General features: G+C 35.9%; 1 pseudogene; it reads left to right on the top strand.

Moving 5' to 3' along the window:
* The first annotated feature begins 508 nt into the window (after nucleotides 1-508).
* LOC132612195 (glutamate receptor 2.2-like) lies at nucleotides 509-20,300 on the top strand (annotated as a pseudogene).
* The last annotated feature ends 3,208 nt before the right edge of the window (nucleotides 20,301-23,508 follow it).

Here is a 23,508-nt window from a genome sequence, read left to right as displayed (position 1 = left end):
ATAAGATTTCTAATATAAATATAAGATCTGAGCTCAAGCGGGTGATATACAAGAATAGTTTTGAAGGTGCACTGATCTTGAACTTTTGACCTCGCTTGTTCTATGATAAAAACTTCAAGTCTAGCAAATTTTGACTTTTGACCTTCAAGATTTGCTCATGGGGCAAGCGTATGAGTCAAAAGTTCAAGATCATATATTTCATTTCCAAGGTCATTGGATGTAATTTTCTAAGCTAAAGCTATTCAGTTCTGCCGAACTCAAAACTTTGATCATATCTCCGCCATTGACTACTATACATCTGAAAGCTACATAATCACAAAATAATTTAAAATTTGTCTTAGTAGCGACAATGATCTAATATAATCCCAAGATCCCTAAAGTTTGTAGGTAAACTTATTATTAAATTGATATAATGTATAGTAGTCAAATTAATATTCTCTATAAATCTCAAGTCTTGTCCAACCAATCAAGATTACTCAAAAGGCATCTTTTGTCGAGATGAGAAAGAAAACTAGCAAAGCCATTATTTTCTCAATCTCCTTCTCTTTTTTCTTGCAATGTTTAGGTATATTTTTCTCCATGGAAATGGCCACGGCACAGAACAAATCATCAACAGTTCCCATAAATGTGGGAGTTGTGTTGGACATGGATGAATGGTTTGGGAAAATGGGCTTGACCTGTATTTCGATGGCTTTATCTGATTTTTATAGCTCTGATCATGGCTCTGATTATAAGACTAGGGTGGTTCTCCATAACCGTGACTCGAAGAGAGACATTGTTGGCGCTGCTGCTGCAGGTACGTAGATATGAGTTTAAGTTATATGCACTGATAGTATAAAGAGTTCTACTCATTACAGTATATTGTAACTTTATTTTGATATTACCCTCTAGAAGAGAAGTTATCTCTGTTGTCGGTCAATTAACATGATATTAAAAAAATTCACATTAGTGAACCAAACAAAAACTCGATACTCCTTATGATTTCCATTTTTTTTTTTGGGAGGAGAGGGGGGGTTGGAGAGAATAAGAAATTAACTGAAAGGGGAACGATAAAATTTCAAAAAGAATATGAGACATTAATATTTGAAAATGCAAATTCCCAACATTAGAATAACATAAAGTTGGTTGTATATATGCATACATTTATTTTAAACTGACCATGGTTTAGTGCATCAAGAGCTATTTAGAAAATTTTGAATATTCGTATTATTATCACTAAAGCCATGATACATCTACATCCTTTAGTTTGGATCAAAGAACAATTTCTACATCCATCATTGTGTTTTTGCACAAGAATTTCTTATAACAATAAGCATTTTGATTGCACCAAGAAAATCAACCTAAGAAAACTTCATAATAGTATACGTACTAATAACTTGTTTGGCCAAATTTAAGAGAGGCAAAATTAAGATAAATTAAAACAGCACTTATTTTAGAGAAAGAAGCTATTTGGTCAAGCTTTTAATAAAAAAAAATAAGTGTTCTTGAATAGTAACACAAGGCAGAAGATGAAAGAAAGCAGCTTTTCCTGAAAATATGTGCTTTTGATTTTACCTTTTTAGGACAAGAATACTCATATTAAAAATTCATATTTACAGTGACTTTCTAGATTTCAGTAGTTATCTATTATATGTTCATATTCTTATATTATATGTGCTATGTTAACAATAAGCAAGAGAAATGATTAATGTGAGAATATTTACAAATATAAGATTATGTGCACTATTGGAAACAGGATTTGATTCAAATATATAGAAGGTTGTTTTTTTCCCAGCCAATTATAGTATTCGACCCACAAGTTTGCTCTATTAATTTAAATATCAGAACAGTACCAATGACAGTTTTTAGTGTTGTTTTTTTTTTTTTTACTGTTTAGATTTGTCTCTCTACTTATTGGTAGACATATACGATTAAGAAGTTAAATTTGAGAGTTATTAAACTAAAATAAAAAATACAAATCATAATATGTAGGCTCATTATCCATTTAAATAATGTTAATATTTTAAATATCTCATATTTTATTGAATATAATATTAATTTATTAACATAAATAAGTGTTTAACCTTTTTTGTGTGTTACCTTGCTAATACATAAATATGTGATAACTTTTATGTATATCCTTTTGTAACTCGACACTTCGAAAATCAAATACAAAAAACAAAAAATAAAAAAACACTTGGAACTGATTTAACCAAACACAAATTGTTATTCTACGAAACACTTCTTTTAAAAGTACTTTTACTAACAAATATTTTTTAGAATAAATTAATTTTAACAGCTTGGCCAATATGCTATAAGTCAAAAATAATCTCCTCCAAGTTAAATATATGTGTATTTTTATTTCCGTGAAGTCAATGACAGCAAAAGCTTTTCATGAATTACACTATAAGTCACGTCATGATTTTAATTTGGCATTCTATTAATGTTGTTCTAGTGTTAGATTGATACACGTAAGATTGAAAAATAATTCATACTAATTAAATAGCTAACCAATTTGATGTTGACTTCCTGACTTTTTCAACCTGTACTTAAGGAGTTTAGAGTAAATATTAGTACTAAAGATTTTATAATAGGAGAATAGAATATCATTGTAGAGTGGTACCACACAAATATTTCTTGTTAGTCAATTTGACCAGTTCAAATTAAAGACTTATAGTAACTTAAACAAGAAGTTGTTCTCAGAAGTGATTAATATAGATTATTATGTTGACATAACCTTTTTTTGAATATATAATTCGTAACTAACATAATTATATAGGTACATGCATGGGAAACATATGGCACTGACTCATCTGACTTGGATTCTAATTTTGGTTTCTTCTTGTAACATTTAGAACTTTCAGGTTAGGTAAGGTCAAAATTTTTAAATATCAACAGCAGGTCTTAATAATTTAAATGACAGGTTTGTTGAGCCTAGAATTAAAACAAAAAAGAGTATAGATAGATTTAAAACTTTCTATTGTTAACTAACTTTTTCCTATAATTTACTACTAATATTTTATAGCTACTAAAACCATGGAAACGTTTGAAAACCTCTTTTACACATTTAAGTCCTAACTACTTTATTTTAACTATTGCACCAAAATCAGGAGAAGCATCAATAGTGTTCTTATTTGTTTTCCACGTGACTCGAAACTTCGATCTAATATTTTCCTTGGCACCAAACACACCCTAATGTAAAGCACATTTAGCATGATTTGTGATTACATGCATGATCATGACATGAATAGTGGAATAGGTTAATCATAAATAAGGGGCAGAACTGTAATTATCGGTTTGGCAGAATTCAGTGATTTTGGCTTAAATTTTGTCTTTGTATTAAATGATTCATTTAATATGTACAAATAAGTATTTAGAACCCAGTAAAAAAATTGCTATCCAAAACCCATAACCAAAAGGTTCTGGCTCAGCTTCTAAATTCATACAAAAATGTTGGTGTCACTGCACGAACAATTTCTTAAATTTTTTAAGTAATTAGAAATTACATGTAATTACTTTTTAGGTGACCTAAAATATTATATTAAAAAGAGCCAAAATCGCTCTTAAACTATAAATAAATAATAAAAAAAAATTAGGCCGCTTTACCTCCGTTAAATTTCAATACCAATTAAGTCTCTGGGGTCTTTTTTTTTGGATCATACCTACCCATAGTACGAACAACTGGTCACATGAACATTAAATACATTATAATTTGTTATGTGTGTATGCTCATGTGACTCGTCCTAAGTATTAAAGGTAAGTATGGTCCAAAAATTATACGGCAAGGATTTAATTGGTACCAAAATTTAACACAAGGTAAAAATAACCTATTTTTAATAATTTAGGGATATTTTTCACCATTTTCTGTATATTGTCAACAATAATAACAAGTCTAGTGTAATCCTACCTACGCGTAGGATCTAGAGATATTAGTGCACATGCAGAATTAATGCTATGTAATGCTTTTCTTATCATTTGCCTTTAATTCTTTCTTTGGAAATGCAGCACTTGATCTATTGAAGAATGTTGAAGTGGAAGCCATAATAGGTCCAATATCATCCATGCAAGCTGATTTCATAATCAATTTAGGAGAAAAATCTCAAGTTCCAATCATCTCATTTTCAGCTACAAGTCCCTCACTCTCATCATTTCGCAATCCATATTTCGTTCGTGCAACTCAAAACGATTCATCTCAAATAAATCCTATAAGTTCAATAATCCAATCATTTGGATGGAGACAAGTTGTGCCTATTTACATTGACAATCAGTTTGGAGAAGGAATTATACCATTTTTAGCAGATGCATTGGAAAAAATAAACGCACATATTCCTTATGGAAGTGTGATTTCTGAATTCGCCACTGTTGATCAAATAAAATCTGAACTATTGAAGTTGATGAACATGCAAACTAGAGTGTTTATTGTACATATGCCAAATTCACTTGGTTCAAGTCTTCTTACAGTGGCTAAGGAACTTGATATGATGAGTGAAGGATTTGTTTGGATTACTACTGATGCTATGGCAAACCAACTGAATTCCATGGATTCTTTAGTTATTGAATCCATGCAAGGTGTTAGTGGTGTGAAAACTTATGTCCCAAGAAATAAAAAGGTTGAGGATTTTACTACTAGATGGAAGTTTAGAAAAGAAAATCCAACAATTATTAATGCGGAATTGGATGTGTATGGACTATGGGCTTATGATTCAGCTACTGCATTAGCCATCGCTATGGAGAAATCAAAAATCAGTGGTGCCTCTTTTCGAAAATCAAACATTTCAGGTAACTAGCGACATTATGTTTTTTTCAAAACTTAAGAATATTTTTTTTCTTTCAAAACGTAACATTTACACTGAATGCACACTCTTTTAGACTAGCATATACGTTGTATGAGCGCGTTTACAGTATCAATATATATACACTTATATACATTGTATACACAATGTATATACACTAATACATTGTATATACACTGGTAGCATATACACAACATCTGCGCATACAAGAATTATGCCAACAACTTAGGGATATGTGTATTATGCTACAAAATGTAAAATATAGTTATATTTTGTAATTATTTAGAAGTACCTCTATGAAGTGTAATTATGCTGCATAACCAGTTACATTAGGTAATTTTTCCATCAATAAACGGGTCATATGACCCAATTCGCACAAAGTGTGATATGGTCAGAATGGATTGGGTCATTTATGTCAAATAATGGATCATAATTCAATCTGTTAAACATGGCCCAACTTTCCCCTCTTTTTTCTATTTTCTTAAGACCAAACCCATCGGTAGACATCTGTGGTCGTCCAGTTCTTTCACTTGAGCACCTAAAGTGGACCTTATTTCATTTAGACACTTAAGGTGGGTAATACCTGTTCCAGTTAGACAATTTTTGCACCATTGGCATGTTGCGTGTTATCAGTCAAGAAAATGCGCGTGTAACCTTTTTTTTAATCCTATGTGGCAGCCAACGGTATTATTACTTCCCCATTTATACATATCATCTTTTCCACTTCAAAATAAAATCCAATTTAGCCCTAATTTTAGCCCCTTTTCATGACCAATTTTTTCCCTCAAATTCAAGCTAATATTTTCTGCTTCATCTCGTTCGTGCCATTGCTGTTACTATTATGTCGAGCTTATCTGACTCTTTCATGGAATTTTTGAATAACATGCCCGGTATTGTAGATGTGGTAATGAAGCATTATTGAAGACTTCTTGGACCCAATTAAACCCAGGTCGCAGATTTTTATGTTGTAAAATACCAAAGGTAAACTTATATCTTCATTCATTCCTTATTTAATTATTTATTAGATGATTAATTGTTGGGTTGAAAATTAGTTTTGTAGAAAATGGGTGGTTGTGATTATTTCTTTTGAATTGAAAATAGGCACCCTGCGCAAGCAAATAGGGTGATGTGGGGTTTGTTGAAGAAAGTGAAGGCTTTTGAGGAGAAAAGAATTCGAGCGAGAAATATGCTCATTGTTGCTGCCATTGTTGTTGGTTTTGTGATGCTCGGGATACGGAAAATCAAGCCAAATTGTTAGATGGAGCAGTACAATATGTGCTCCTTAAGTACTTGCCTTTTGCTAAGTTGTGTAGTTGTAATATTGTTAGGATTGTCGGAACGTAATTTGGTTACTGCATTGTTGTGACAATTTTGTATTTTGGCATGGCTGAACTTTGGCCAACAGTCACTCATGTAAACCAACATTTTGAATGAAATGAAATGAAATGTTGTTTTGTCTATACTGTATTTGCCAATAATGCTCTGTTTTGAGCTCACACAGTTGCATAAAAATCTGCCAACAATGCTCTGTTTAAGCTACATATTATTGCCAACAACAGGTAGGTCAATGTTATTCAACACCAACAGCAGCTATAATTACATTAGCAGAACTGTTTAAACACCACAACAGGTATATAATGGGCACAAAGTAACCCCAAATAGTAGTTAATATATTAACATGTTCAAGAATGAGCTCAAAGTTAGCATACAAGTAGCCAAAAGCAAACATTAAGTACTACATCCTATCCTAATACTGCTACATACAAGTAGCAGATTACCAAAGTAGCCAAAAGCAAACATTAAGTACTAATTGTTTACTGCTACATACAAGTAGCAGATTGCCAAAATAAGCATCCAAAAAGAGACATTGTTTGGTGCCATATTACATTGCCAATTAAGTACTACATCCTATCCTAATACTGCCAATTCTTCTTCTTCTTCTTGTTCTTGTTTGCCATCTGCCTCAATTGGGGACCAGTGACAACTTCATTGTTTTTCCATCTCAATCCTCTAGCTTTATAACCAAGGTCTATTCCTGTTGGACTTGCATCCTTGTAAGCTGAACCAGTTTCTAGAATCCTTTGGCTTGATGTTCCTGGCTGCATTTTAGCAGAAAAATGAAGCATAATCAGTTTTGTTACATGTAGTTGTGTTTTAGAGACCAAAGTTAGAATTGACTTACATTTAGTATTTGAGTTCCACTTGTGCTTGTGTATATGCCAAATCCAACATCAGCTGCCCTCTTGTGTCCCCTAGTTGCAGGTTCCTCTCCAGTTGTAACCTTGGCTCTCTTCTGTCCAGCAACTTGTCTTCTTCTAGGAGGTAGTTGACTTGTTATTCCTCTTGTAATAGGAATACTTGTATCTGTAGGTGGGGCTGGCTGGCTTGAGCTTCTAACTTTTTTTGATTGATTCACCCTCCTAACTCTAGTTGTATCATCACAAACTGCTGCTGAAGGTGTAGGCTGGCTTAAGCTTGTAGGTGCTTCTGCAGGGTGTTGTAAACTTTGGCTAGGTGCTTCTACACCTGGCACAACCTGCATATTTAAAGGCAGTAATCAACTTAAAAGCCTAAAATACATGATAAACAAGTTAACCAACTCAAAGAAAACTATTTTACCTTGCAATATTTCTTGTTATGTCCTTGTTGATGACACTTTGAATAAGTTATTTTCCCCCCTTTTCTGGACACCTTTCCATACCTCATCTTTTTTGGTTCATCTTTGTCTTTTGTTCTTTTCTTTTTCGGCCTGCCAGGCATTGGTTTAGGTGCAGGAGGCTCAATCTTTGGATTATTTGTTTCAGGCCACATCTTCATATTTAGAATTGGTTGGATGAAATGACTATATGCCTTTAAGAATGTATCCTTCCTATACCAATACTCCACAAAGTGTTCAGGCTCTAGTTCGATGTGGTAGTATGCACAAACAACATGCTGGCATGGAATTCCTCTCAGTTGCCAAGTTCTACAACTACAACTCTTAGTACTCATGTTAACTGTATGCCTATACTCACCCTCTCCAATCTCAAATCCAACATCAGCATTCCAAAGAATCTTGCAGCCTCTAGCCATTTCCTTATTATCCTTTAAGGTAAGTCTAGCTATAGGTGAAATCTTAGATATCCAAGTGTTGGCAAACTTAATCATATCACATTGTCTAGTCATTATCTTTCTCTTAATTTCCTCCAACATAGTTATAATTGATTTGTGTCTACAAGACAAGATCCATGAATTGAAGGTCTCACACATGTTATTCTCAACAACATCACACTTAGAATGCTCTTTAAAGTATGCCCTCACCCATGATTTTTCTGGATAGTGCAATAAATCAGCACAAATATCATTACCAAGTTTGCTCATTTTATCAAGCTCTGACCTGAATTTCACTTCAAAACTGGCCTTAGAATATCTCCAAAATTATTTTCTTCTCAATCTTGCTCTTCCATTCTTGATGCCAATTGGACCAGATGTGTCTTGCACATCTCCTATGCTCAGCATCTGGTAACAGTTCTTCTACAGCAGCATGAAAACCCTTCAAAGAAAAGAAATTATTAAAGAAACACTCAACAGTAAGAAACAGTAAGAAATTAAACAAGTTACTATGTACATTACCTTTTGCATGTCTGCCATCACAGTAAGACCATCTCCAGTACCCAACTGCAGATCCTCTTTCAAGTAACTAATGAAAAAACTCCAACTATGCTTAGTCTCTGAGTCAACAACTGCCCAGGCTATAGGAAACATCTGATTGTTTCCATTCTTGCCAACTGCAACTAGCAGTTCACCTTTACAAGCACCCTTTAGAAAACACCCATCAAAACCCATTATTCTCATACAACCTTCCATCCACCCCTTCTTCAATGCATCCAAGCAGACATAGAAGTACATAAACAAATTCTTCCCTGGACAACTTTCTCTGTCCATCCTTACCCAAATAGAACTACCAGGATTTGTCTGTTTTATCATATCAGCATAGTCACACAATCTTGCAAACTCTAAATTCCAATCACTCATAGACTCTCTTAGTATCTGAATTTTAGCTCTGTAGCAAATTTTCCTACCAACATAAAGTCCTAACTTATCCTTGCACATGTCTTGTATTTCCCATATTCTCAAAGATGGCTGTTTAATTATTTCATCCTTAAATCTAGCAGCAAGCCATTTAGTGTTGCACATTTTGTTCTTGTTAGAAGTTGTACACTTATGTGCAGGATGGTAGCTGTTAATCATAAAGTCACCAGAATCTCTATCTGTTGCTGCATAACACAACAACTTGCACTGTTTGTTACCCTTACACTGAGCCCTTACTTTACCAGGTTGATTAGGCCTTAACTTAAGACTAACTTTGTATTCTATTGCATAATCAGCTAATGCTTTCCTAAATACTTTTTCATTTTCAAAAACCATACCAAGTTCAAAAATAGCAACTACACAAGCTGGATCATACCTGACCTTTGTGCTCTTCCTTCTTGCTGGTAGATCAACACCCCTTACAGCATCAGCATCTAACTCATCATCACTGTCATCACTACCACAATCTGAACTGTCAATATAATCCTCATCTCCACCTAATCTTCCCACATACCTAGCAGACTTATTTCTACCAATATCTTCAAAGCCTCTATCAACACCAGCTTCACCTAATGGTATTTCCTCTGTGTTAGTTTTTTTTCTTCTAGGATTGGGGTTCCTTTTATTTCTCTTTTCAGCTTTAAAGTTTCTCAATTCTTCATCAACATCTGAATCATTAAGATCTGAAAAATCTGATTCAGAACTACTAGCAACATCTGATTGATCCCCATTTGTTGCAGCCCCATTCAGATCTGTTTCACCCCCATTCAAATTTGTTTCACCCCCATTTGGATCTGTTTCACCCCCATTTGGATCTGTTTCACCCCTATTTGGATCAGTTTCAACCACATTTGGAATTGGAAATGTTTCAGCCTTATTTGGAAGTGTTTCAGCCTCCTTTGGAGGTGTTTCAGCCTTCTTTGGAAATGTTTCATCCCCATCTGGAACATTTACATCAGTATTTATACCCCTCCCACCCACATGTGTTGCCCTAGCTTCATGAGTGCCACATGGGTCATTAATACAGTCATCACCCTCTGGCCCTACCAACAAACCAATTGGTTGTGGCAACTCCTCCACCTCATCAACTCCATGGACCACAAACACATCAAACTCATCACCATGTTTTAAGTCATTCACAAGCCCTAGTAATTGTCTATCAGAAGTAAGCTGAACAAAGGCACTATCATCAACCTTTTTGCAGTAAATCCAAGGACATTTGTGTACCCAAGATCTTTAGTGTATGCTTCCAACTCAACAAGACTAAAATGGTCTTTATCGATAGCAGCACCAAAGACCTCTAATTGCCTTTTGTACATGGGACCCACTACAGGGTCTTCCACAACTGTATCCCCATGGTAAAAACAAGTAAGAATATAGTCGTCCATTATATTCCCCAATACCCCACAACACACAAGCAACAAGGAAATACCCCAAAAAACTCGAACTTTAACACTGAAATTCCCAAATAAACCCTAGTAAACAAATAAGGTGATAACAACCAGTTTCGTACAAAAACACCCTAATTTAAACACAATATAGCATACAAACACGATAAAAGTTCAGTAGAACCTTAAATTTCTCCAATGTCGCAAATGAAGTTGAAACGAACAAAGTCCAAAGGGTCGATTTCCAGACTAAAACCTGCAAATAAATGAAAATAATACCTTATGAGTGATCATTAACTAAGAATTAAGTGAAAATGGAGAAGATATTGAACGAAATCGACGAAAATTTTACCTCGGTTTTCGTGGCAAATCGCCTGATCGCTTGCACCTGAAGTGTGTATATGGAAATGGGTAATTTTGAGCCCTAATTTGGTCTTTACTTGACTTTCCCGCGTGTGCAATGATGTGGCCAATTAAAATGAGTTGGCACATCATTAATTGAGTTGGCAAATGAGTTGGCAAAATTTAAATGAGCTAGTACAATGTAATTGGTCACTTAATCCACATAGGTTTTGACTGATATACACGCGCTTGGGATTTAAAACATCTGGTGCAAAAATTGTCTAACTGGAACAGGTATTACCCACCTTAAGTGTCTAAATGAAATAACGTCCACTTTAGGTGCTCAAGTGAAAGAACTGGACGACCACAAATGTCTACCGATGGGTTTGGCCTTTTCTTAATCTCCAAAATTAATTTTGTATACTTGGTTTGGGCTGTATTTGACATGTTAAGTTACGCTATTTGACTCAATTTGACTCAATAGTTTGATGGATTATTTAGGGTTCAACTCATAGTAGGATCAAGTCAACAAATGGGTCATAAACCAACTAGTTTAAAATTGGGCTTCATTTATTTTTGGCTCGTCGGCCAAACTTAATTACAGGCACTAGTCAAAATATACAAAAACCTATACATGATTATGTATATTTATACTTAAATATACAAAACCTGTACATTTGTGGCTATTTTGTAATTAGATCATCGAAAGGTATTGGACTGTAATTATCTCTTTAAAATTTAGGCTAATTCAGCGGGATACTGAAATAAGTTGATTTTGACACCTGTAAAATTTTTCAGGAAATGCAACAAATCTTGAAGCTTTTGGAGTTTCAAAAGATGGTCCGAAGCTTCTTAAAGCTATACTAAACACTACTTTCAAAGGCCTTAGTGGAGACTTTCAAATTGTTAATGGACAATTGCAATCTCCAGCTTATTAAATCATTTGTTATACCAACAAATGGTATAACATTAATGTCAACAAGTGGTGACACTACTTCTGTTCCTAAAGGTTGGGTGATACCAACAAATGGAAAGAAACTGAAAATTGGAGTTCCAGTGAAGGATGGTTTCACCGAATTTGTGAAAGTTACAAGAGATGTTACTACTAACACAACAAAAGTTACTGGATATTGCATCGATGTTTTTGATGCGGTGATGGATGCATTACCATATTATGTTCCTTATGAATATATCCCCTTTGCTGCTCCTGATGGAAAGAGTGCTGGAGATTACAATGATCTGGTTTCTCAAGTATTTCTTGGGGTAAATTTCGTTGTCTCCCTGTTTCTCCATAAAGCAATATATATTAGCTTCTTTTCTGCCAGCTGTCATTTTGTGTTCATATTTTTAGGTTTTCTTGTTACTCTACTATCGACTTTAAGGAGTGTTGCACTTTATCTTTTACACTTGAAAAAAATAATACAAAAAAGTTTAGGTTTGCTTGTTACTCTACCATCGACTTTAAGGAGTTTGCACTTTATCTTTTATACTTGAAAAAAATACTACAAAAAAATGAAATTAGCTACGAACTTAGTCGCTAAATTGGTCGTAGCTAATAGAATTTTTTGATAATCGGTCGCTAAGTAGGATGAGCAACGAATTTTGCTGTTTGGCTACGGAATTTGTCCATATATACTGAAAGTGCAAAGAGATTTTACAATTAATTATGTCTTTTAACATGTTGTAATAGGTAATTCATCTTATTTTTCAGGTTATTACCATTTAGGTGACTTGATGATGTATACGTTATAGTAGGTAGCGGCACTCTTACAGAGCTTTAAGGGAAAAATGGTCGAATTCCATAAACTGAACTAAAACAAATTGGACAAATCTTACAGGGAAATACATATTTCACATATATACTTTCATGATTCTTACATGCTACAAGGATTAACCAATGAACAGAACTTTGATGTTGTTGTAGGGGACACTACCATTGTCGCGAATAGGTCGCAATTTGTTGACTTCACATTACCATATACAGAATCTGCAGTCACAATGATGGTGCCAATCAAAGATGATAATAGCGATAATGCATGGGTATTCTTGAAGCCATTGACTTGGGAGCTCTGGTTAACAAGCTTTTGTTCTTTTGTTTTCATTGCCTTTGTCATTTGGCTACTCGAACATCGAGTAAATGAAGACTTCAGGGGACCTCCTTGGCACCAAGTTGGCATGATCTTTTGGTTCTCCTTCTCAGCTGTGGTCTTTGCAGTAATTTCTTTTCCTCCTCTTAAATTAGTATTTCCTCTGTTCCAACTTATATGATACTCTTCCATTTTTAGCTTGTTCCAAAAAGAATGTCATCCTATACAGATGGAACTTCTTTTTCCGTAAAATTCTCAGTTTACCTTTAGGGTGTATTCGGTAACGTTTCTTGCGAAACAAGTGGGGCTTTTACTTATTTTTTTGTGTTTGGTAATTAAGCATTGATATGTAATCTAGCAAAATACTATGGGGTGGGATGGGGAGTGGGTGTTCGGGGGTGGTGAGGAATGGTCAACCAGTGGGAGTAGGGGGCGTTGGTTGGTTGGGAGGAGACGATGAACTTGAAATGTCATCTATGAAACTTGTCTTCCTACTACTTTTCCCTATTTTTAAGGAGCTTGTTTTCTTATAGAAAATATTTTTCAAAATATTGACCAACCAAACATGGGAAAATTGGAAAATATTTTCTGGCCATACCCAACATATCCTTAATCATAATTCTTCTCAAGGGAGTTTATACGTATTGGAAAGACTTAGGAATATCTAATTACTACACACACTCTCTTCAATCTGAATTAGCCTCTATTCTTGCTTATAGCATATCATTCAAGCTTCTAATCCGAAATATCTTTTTTTTTTTTTTGTTTTTTTGTTTTTTGATACTGACAGAGGAGAGGATAGTAAGCAATCTGGCAAGGTTTGTGTTGATCATCTGGTTCCTAGTAGTACTTATATTGACTTCAAGCTATACAACAAGTCTAACATCAATGTTAACAGTTGAAAAACTCCAACGAACTGTTACAGATGTAAAAGAACTTCTGAAGAACAAGGAAACTGTGGGCTACTAACCAGGTTCTTTTGTTTCAGACTTTTGAGAAAGATGAACTTCGATGAGGACAGGCTTAAGGCATATAATACTCCAGAGGAATGTGTTGATTTACCCTCTAAAGGTAGTGCAAATGGTGGTATTGCAGCTGTTTTTGATGAGATTCCTTATGTGAAGCTTTTCCTTGCAAATTATTGCTCGAAATTTACCACGATTGGACCTACATATAAGACTAACGACTTTGGATTTGTAAGTAACTCTTCTTTTACTCACGATATTCTTTCTTGATGAGCTATAGCATTCATCGTTTTCATAATTGACAAACGATCCAAGGACCAAGTCCTCCATCAAGTCCTATGAGAGTATTTGCACGGGACTTAACAGCTGTAAAGCTGCTGTCCTGTTCTGGCAGAACTGCAGCAGCACAACTGTATGTATGATGGAAACTGAGGACTCTTGAGTAGTCACTATCCTTAGTCACATGTTTCTCACATGCTCTCTACATTGGTCTCATATGTATGCAACATGTGTGAATTAGTTTGACGTAACACTTGAAAACCCAAAAAAGATACATTTTTCTTAAGTGCAGCCGCTGTTGACACCCAATTTTGTCCCTCTTTTATTTAATTTACTCGGGTTTCTAAATTTACTAACGAGCTAAATACTTTATTTTTTACAATATTTTATTGCTACTACTATTAATATCACTACTTTTATTTTCAACATTATGAGCATTACTTTATCACAAATGTTAAACGGTTAGTCATCGTTTCGTTTTCGGGTTTGGACTCGTTAAATTAATTACAAGACAACACTTTGTTAAATCCTTATTTTTCTACATATTAATTATTAATTGTCTCATATAGCATATATTGTACTAGTTAAAAGCCCAAAAATAATTAAATTAGAGGAGGAAGGATCAACAATTTCAACCAAATACATGGGCTAACAGATCAGCCCACATTATTCCCCTACTCAAAACAATTCAGCCCACATTATTTCCGGGTCCAGCCCATCCCTTCCACCCAACCCGGTCCGTCCCACAAACTAAATGAAACCAGTAGGGTTTTTCATTTCTTTTCCCTTCATCACCGCCGCACACCCCTTCCCCTCTCTCTTTCCCGCTTCTCTCTCCTCCTTCGTCTCCCTCCTCACGCTCCTCTCCACTCACCGCTGTCCACCACGCCTCTGCCACCTCCACTACTCTCTGTCCCCCCCGCTCCTCTCTCTCATACGCCCCTCTCTCCCCTCATATTTTCCTATAAAGAACAGAATTACTCAACATTTTAGGGAGGTTTTTTTGGCTTAGCGTTCTAGAGGAAAACGATTATTCAGCGTTTCCCAGAGCTTACCCTCACATTTCGTACACTTTTGATCAATCATCGTCTGTTCTTGAACTTTTACTCAACATAAACTTTCGGGTCTGTTTCAATCTGAGGTTCGAATCGTTCGTCGTGTTCGGGTCTATTCATAACGAGAGAGTAGATTCGAGGCCTTGACGTCCCCGTTCACTGCATACAAAAAAGGTAAACCTCGATACATTTATTATTTCTAGTCTTTAGTTTCTGCTTTAGTTAAATCTTTAGCTGATTCTGCTATTTTTAGTTATGTATTTTCTTTGTCGTCATATTATTTCTTTGATGTTTGGGAGCTGCTAGGATAGAATGTTAATCGCTGAAATGAATTTGAAAGACGTATACTGTAGCTTGGATGTTTAGACTGAATTTCCAGAACTTAGAACCCATTTAGAGCCGAATATACATATGGTATACAGTGAGCTATCAAGGTAAGACGAAGGTATACATTCGATATACATCTGATATACATACCATGGTGTGTATATCTTAGGTATATTATGTATATGATTAAAACAGGCCACCACTGTCTCTCTTTTACTCTGTTTGTTTAAGTAATATACCCTGGCATGAATGAAATCTGCTTGGGTTAGATACGATAAAATTATCATATGACATGGCGAGGTTGTTTACTGATTTGATTTGGTCTCCAGTTTACATTCTAGGCTCAGTTCTATTAGCAATCATATATTAGGCCTAGTTCTATTTTGTCGGATTAGTATGTTTATATGAAAATAAACAGGTCTTAGACCCTGATGTCAGTTAGGTCCGAGTGTATAATATTTATCTAACAACTTCATATTCAATGGTAGCTATCTGAATTACTGCCTTGGCGACATGACATGATTCTGTGCTTTTCAACTCAACTCAACTCATATGTGACCATTACATAATCATAGCATTGAACCTGGTTTTGTATACCCATCAGTACCTTGAGGAGTTTTTTTGATTACCTGAATTCTGTATTGATAGTTCATCCTCATTAGTCTTGCATAGTTAGTTTCCTCTTTGGGAATTCTGTGACATTGCATCTCCCTTGGACATCTTTACTGATCATGAACATCAAGCCCTATCTTGGTCCTGTTTTTACTCCTTGAACTCTGCATTACTGATTGTGATTTACCTCTCTCTGTTCTAGATATGTCTTCATGTATCATTGAATGAATTTTGCATAGCTCCTGCCCTTCAAACATGCTGTAACTTGCCTGCTTTCTTTCATCCTGGCTGCTGCATACCCATGCTACTCTGTGCTACTGTTTCCTTCTGATTTTTGCATGACACTCCTGCTTCTTCTTGACTTGTTTCCTTATGTATTCTCTCCTCTCCTGCTTCTTATCCTAGCTAAAACACTCTGTATGCTTGTTCTGTGTAATCACATGGCCTCCAAGGCATTTCATCTTGTTTAGTATTGTGACCTGCATCTGATCATGGATGCTATGACTAGAACTTTACCCCTGTATTGCCCTCATAAGTGTGCTGTGCCTCCTCATACTTGAGAGTATTTACCTTTGCATCCTTACTGTGTGAAGTCAATATTCCACTTAGCTTGCATCATGTTTTGATCTGGTTGCCAATCTACTTACCTTTGCCAATATTGGTTGAAGAATTATACTACATTTAGCCTGATTCAATTTTAATAAAGAAGACACATCATTTGGTTTGGTTGTTGAAATTGTGATCATAATCTAAGCTGGAAATGACATGTCAAGATCCCTCTTTTCCAGTCAACTGCTACTCTGCCTGTCTGTGTTTATCTGTGACTCAATGCCTTGTTTCCCTCTTTTTATGTTCATGGTAAATGAGAAACTGATCGTAAAAAAATGTGAACTAAGAGGTGCTGTTATTTTGCTATAACTCTGGTATTACAAGCCACTGGCAGTCATAATATTTTGCTATAGATCTTAGTGTTTTGCCTTGTCAATATGAAGAATACGAACTGAAAATGTGTCTGAATGCCAGAATATCCCTCCTGAACTCAATAAGTGTTTTGTATACCCCAAATTTTCCATGTTTAGACTTGGGTGTGTATTATGTGTTGACATTTGAAGAGCATGTTATGTCCAGTCATTCTTGATAATCAGTTTTCCCTATTAGCACCTGTTCATTTTTTTAGTTCACTTGAACTGCTATATGGTTATATATGAACCTCCCTTCTCATACTCTATCCTTCTAACTCTTATATGTCAGAAACTATTTTCGGAAAACTAAGAAATAAGTGATATGACCTATTTGCTATTGAAACAAATGATTCCCCAAACTGTGTGCATCACTCTGCTCAATCAGATTGCTCAGGGATTTAAAATGTGTTTTGAGACTTAGTGTTTGTTTATGATAATGGATGTTGTGATAAACTGCAAAAGTTCCACTGAATTGAAGGTTATTTCGATCAGATCCGTCGCGCTACTGCCTATTCAATTTTGTGATCCTTATTTTGCAAGTATATCATGGTTGATTATGTGTATATATGACCAGTATATTACACATGTTTATCGATTGCATACTAATCCTTATCTTTCTTTTTATGCATGACATCTCGCATACGAGTCCAAGCGACTCGTCATCTCCTCCCGCATTTCGGCGTTGGGCCAAAAGCCCAACACAACTCCTCTCGAGTCACCCCCATACAGTAGTAGCCAATCCGCAGCCAAACAGGGAAATAAAAATCTGGGCTGAAGCCCAACAGGCGTGACAACAGCAACAACGCATATGAATTGTTACTGGGCCGAAGCCCAGCTGCAAACAGATCACAGCAGTCTAAAATGGACCAAGCCCATTTACATTATATCTACCCCTCTAATTTTATTTTTGTGTGTATTTAACATGCATAGTATGACTAACATTTTGTTTGTTAATTTAGATGAACTTTAATAAATTAGTGGGTTTTAGTTTTAGTAATGGGTAGTCAATTCAAAGAGAAACTAACAATTAGCTCCATGGGCTTCATTTTCCTTTTATGTTAAAACTATTTACAGTATCTATAATATTTATTTTTTTAGAATAATTGATTTTCGAAATAGCATGACTACATATTTTGGCTAAAGGAATCATAATTTATGCCTACTATCTTAGAGATTTAAACATCACAAATTTCACACTAACATTAGCTTTTCTCCAAATATATATAAACATTACATGTCCTGCTTCTTTTAGTTTATTTCAACTAAACTCTTTATGCAACTATTATTTTCTACAAGTTTTACTTTAAATAACTTTAGCAATACTTACAAGGTATTTTCTTAAATATTTAAATATTTACATTTACATTTACATTTTAGCCTTAATTAAATAACCTAAGTCCGGTCGGTTAACCATTGTTAATGGGTCTTAAAGGGTGCCTAATACCTTCCTTTTAGACTAATTGAACCCTTACCTAGAATCTTAAGTTTCACAGACTTTTAAAACAGAGTTAACTTTAAAATAACTTTAATAAACTTTAGGTGTCCTAATTCACCATAAATAATTAGGTGGCGACTCCTTAAAACAAATAAACAAAAAATAGGAATCACCAATATGTTGTACTTCTAATTTAACCCGGTTAAAATGGGGTATGACAACCGCCACCCTATCAAGGTGCTCTCAAGAACAAGCCACAACAAGCCAAAGGACCAGATCCCTGAATTGAAGATGCTTTAAGTCCTTAGGTTTTTGAGTCTTTGTTTCTTTGTTCTATAAATTGTGAACCTACATTCCTTTGAGAAGGGCTGTTTGTAGGTATTTTCTTGATCCTTATTTTGAAACTGTGTGTTAACACTTTGGCTAGAGTTAGTCGTTGTGGTTTGAATTCTCAAGGGGTGCCCTTGAGTGGTACACTAGGATTATACTATATTCTAGGTGGATTAGTTTCTCAGCCTAGAGGAGTAAAAGGAGTAAAGGTTGCGAAGTTGTTTGTGAGGGGAGATTAGTGGTCTAGATTCACCTACAACAGAGGTGTTTTGAGGGGTAGAATTAGGAACTAATTCCGAGGACAAAAACTTGTAATCTTACACTTTGCTCAGTCTAGTGAAGTTGGAAATCCTACTGAGGTAGGTCGTAGTTTTTAATCCCTTGAGCAAGGAGTTTTCCACGTAAATTTCTTCCCTCGTTTACCTTTCATAATTATCTGTGAGAACAGTTCAGGGACCACGTCCCCTAGACTGTTTTGAGTAAAACTCTCAGCCTGTGAACTAGGCAACGGTGAACCGGTAGGTTTTATCAATTGGTATCAGAGCAAGGACTTTCTAAAAGGGTAACACCTAGAAAGGATCCTCTTATGGCCAGTTCACCAAACCTAGAGAAGGAAGAATTTAGCACACGACCACGAAGACTCAATGGAGGATATTATAGGTGGTGGAGGGCAAGAGTGCGAGAGGTTATAGAAATGGAGGACAGCGAGCCTATTCAAGATCTTGAGAAAGGAGAGTCAAAGATAGATGGCTCTAAAAGTGACGATATCGACATGGAGCCTCTCACTCAAAGATTCCAAGATATGGCTCGAAAAAATAACATAATCTCTAATAAAGGAAGATCCAATAGGAATTACAAAGAAAATATTTGTTGTCACAAGTGCGGAAAGCTTGAACATCTCTCGGAGGAATGCTCTCCTCATATTCAAAGGCTTTATAAAAAATCACAATGAAGATAAAGCTGCATGGAACTAGGTCTCTGCCAAGAATGCCAACAGAAGAAATGATGCTAATCATCTTGTGAAACAGGTCATGGCAACCAGAAAAAACTTATTCACCCTATATAAAGATAAACAATGTGATATATCTATGATGAGTGTTGACAATGAACTTAAATCTACATTTACACTCAAGGCAAGCTCTGTTGCTAAAAATGGCAATGAAGAAGTGAAAAGGGAAGACTAGATTTCTGACAAAAAGGTTATTTTGTTGATATTCAAAAGGATCTGGACTGCTACTCTCAGAAGAGGTTGATATCTCTTGCCAATCTCTTGATTTGTATATTTTCTGGCTAGGCAGATGGTTTCAAGCAAAATAGAAACAACAAAACTATGTCCCCAGGAAATCCAAGTAATCAAGTTAGATGAGAGATCAGAGAAAATGCCTCAAACAATCATCAGATGAAGAAGCTAATAAACATTTCTCCTAGGCTAAAATAGGAGATCGGTGAGATTCATCTTAGGATTGAGAAAGAACTTGAAAAGGCCAAGGCAAATCTCATCGCGGAGCTTAGAAGAAATAAGCTAATTCAGGAGAAGGTAAAGCAGAAAAAGACAGATCTTGAGATTTCATATCTTTGGACATGGCTTTTTGGTGAGCCTACTCTAGTCCGTTCTAGTTACGATGTGAAACAGAGCATTTGTGCTGAAAGAGACACACTTTCACACAATACTTAGGGCAAATGAAGATCTAGGTGTGAAAACTGGAGTTATGTTCATTCTGACCACGCTGATTGTTATGATACATGGGCCAAAGCAGGAGCCCGAGCAGAACAAAGTAGAAGGAATGTGGTTGAAATCAAATCAAAAGGCAAAGGACCCGGTCCCTGGAAGAAGAAGGGAAATTGGCAAGGAGGGGTAAACAAAGATCAAGTCCATCCCTTCTATTATTACTTGGGATCCAACTGTTTTTGGGTCCTAGGGTTAACGAGTGATCAGAGAAAAGGGCTGGAGTGGGAAAGGGCAGTGGAAATGTTGACTGCTTGAAGCACAAGATTGAAAAAATGGATAGTCTATCACTCAAAGCCTTAACAAAGGAGCGTGTAAGTGTCAAGAATGAAGAAAATGACATTCTTTATACGAGGAAAACTGCAAGGCACTCCTCTGTGAAAGCGTGCACCAAGATCGAAGAATTCTGCTACAAATGAGAAAAAATGGCCAACAACATTGTCACTCAACACAGAGATTAGTAGATGCCTCTCAGTTAAACTTCCTCTTCAAGGGATCTGATACTCAGTGAGTTGAATCCAAGAATGTGAAAACTCTTTGTTATCAAAAGAGAAAAGATTTCTGCTGAGCAAGTCAAATGTTTTCAATGTTTTAAATGAAGGGTATTGAGATTTATGATGTCTATCGAGGTTCAAAATGAAGTTTCTCTCAATGATTAAGAGGGTTCAGAAATAACCTATAGGTAAAGGACCTGGTCCCTTCATCCCTCTTTGAAAACCACTTCAAATGGATGGCTTAAATCTATCCTGTTTGAAGATGAAATGATCTTGCTATCATCTGGAGTGCTGCTCTGATCAATAGCGATTTGAGCACTAGAGTAGCAACAGTCACAACATTTTGGAGCAGTCTCTTCCTGAGGGAAGATGTGAAAAAAGGTCAAGTCATATGAAGTCATGGAAGATGGAGAATTGTAGTACCTACATTCGTCTTAACGCATCGAGCAAAGGGTATCTTGAGAGAAACCAACTGGAACTGAGTTTGCCTAAATCACTTACATCTCCTTAATGGTCAACTATGATTGATAATGGGTGTCTTTACATGACCATTTCAGGACAATACAAATTTTAAAGATATTGCATTTCTCAGACTTCTCTACCTAAGCTATCTTAAGCCATGGGACCTGGTCCTGCTTGCTCAGTTTAGTAGTCTTTTCGAGCATTGACATACATCATTAATGTCGTTGAATGCAGTGTCAGTCCTTTCTCCTGCCTTTTTGAAACTTCATCTCATCGATTGACATTCTTCAAGCCCAACCCACATTGACCCAGTAACCCTCTCTCGACCAATCAAGAGGGGGCTTCTCATTTAATCTTTAAACCAAAATGCTTTCTCTCTTCTCATCTCAACTTCGTCGATCAAAACTCTTCTCTATTACTTAATATCACATCTTCGTACCCAAATCTTTCCATGTCTAACCAAGTGTTAACCTTCTCAAATGCTACTGAAGCCATCCCCACACTTTCATCTTCTCAAGCCCCTCCTCCAACTGACTATCCGTCCTCTGTTTTCGAGCCAGAAACCCAAAATTTCCATGAACAAAACCAAATAAGCTCTGTCTCTAAATCAACCGTTCCTGGTCTCTCTGACACTCAAAAGGAGAAACAATCACAAGATTATGCCCTTGAATCCATGCATCCCTCTCAGTCCAACAAACCCATTCCCGATAATAGTGCAAATTCTATCACTACCTCCAAACTGTTTGAGCTCACTGAGGAAGGAACTGAAAAGGATAATGTAATGGAGATAACTAGCAAATATGCAACCAAAGGAGGTGAGAGAGTTTCATAAATATTGGATGAGGCAGCAGTAAACTCAGGTAATCAAAATCTCTTGGACTTAGAAGTAACCGTAAATGAGTTCATTAATCAGGAATATTTGCTTGCTGGGAGTGAACTAGAAACTGAGGGAAAATGTGAAAATTTGGATGATGTCCTTGAAAACACTAAGTGTAAGGAAAGACTGAGTGTATCCCAAACTGCTGATAATGTTGATGAAAGAACTAAAAATGTGAAAACTAGGGATAAGGTTACACCTGAAGTCTTTGTAGAAGGTGGTAACTTATACAGATTCTTGGGTAGTGGAAATCCTGTTGGGAATGCTGCAAATTTTACAAGTGGATCTGCCAATATAGGAGAGAAGTGTGAGTCTTTGGAAATGCAAGAAAAACAAAGAAATGATGAAGAAACGAGTTCTCCAGTACAAGGGAAGGTACTTGGTCCCAATCAGGAGACTTTGGATGCTACACTTCTATCCACCATTATTGTTCCTTGGAAGAAATCATCAGCAAAGGGATCTGGTCCTGGTCAAGGGTCTGCTAAACGATACGGTACTGCAAAAACATTCAAGAAACGAAAGTTGGGAAAAGGTAAGTTTACTGCACAGAAGAAGACCTCTTTTCAACACTTTGAAAATCCACCCCCTTCCAGACCTAGGACTAGAGGATAGTTTTCCTCGCAATCCAAAGATAAGAAGAATACAAGGAAGAAAAAGCAACTTATAAACACTGCTGAGTTGAGTCAACCAAGGGACAAAGAAGCCATGGCACTTGCAGATGAAGATCAAGAAGAGGAAGAGGAGGAGATCTCTTTAACAAAAAGAAGCTCTAGGAGTAAAGAAAAACCTACTGCTGACACAAGAAAGGCACGAGTGGAAGTTGATGAAGGAGAGAACGATGGCAGTGAAAGGGGAAAGGTACAAAAAACTCCCCGTAGTTTATCAAAATCATATCTAAAAACCACCATTGATACGTTTGGCCTAGTTGTTGTTGGTGATAATTCCTAATCTGCTTAAACGCCTACATATTGTTCTTTGTGGGATTCCACCCCAACCTTGTTGGGTTACTATATTTGGCAACGTTCGCGTTATGCCATTAAAAGGTGTAATTTGAGCGTATCAAATTTTGACGCCGTTGCCGGGGAATAATTGGCGTATTTTGGATAATTTAGAAAATAAGATAACTTTCTTTGAACCGAACCTGTGAATATTTGTATAGTTGTTTTCTGTGTTTTATTTTATTTTGAAAAAAAATGACATCTTTCCATGAAAACTTGTTTAGTAGTGATTTTTATTGTGAGCATGGCCAAATTGGTGAGTTCAAACTCATGATGGAGTGCCTCTAGGTGAGGGTAACGAAAATAAAAAAGCCTTGGAAGAATAC

Source organism: Lycium barbarum, chromosome 9 (assembly GCF_019175385.1).
Source record: "Lycium barbarum isolate Lr01 chromosome 9, ASM1917538v2, whole genome shotgun sequence".
Lineage (NCBI taxonomy): Eukaryota > Viridiplantae > Streptophyta > Magnoliopsida > Solanales > Solanaceae > Lycium > Lycium barbarum.
This window is presented reverse-complemented; position numbering and strand designations above follow the sequence as displayed.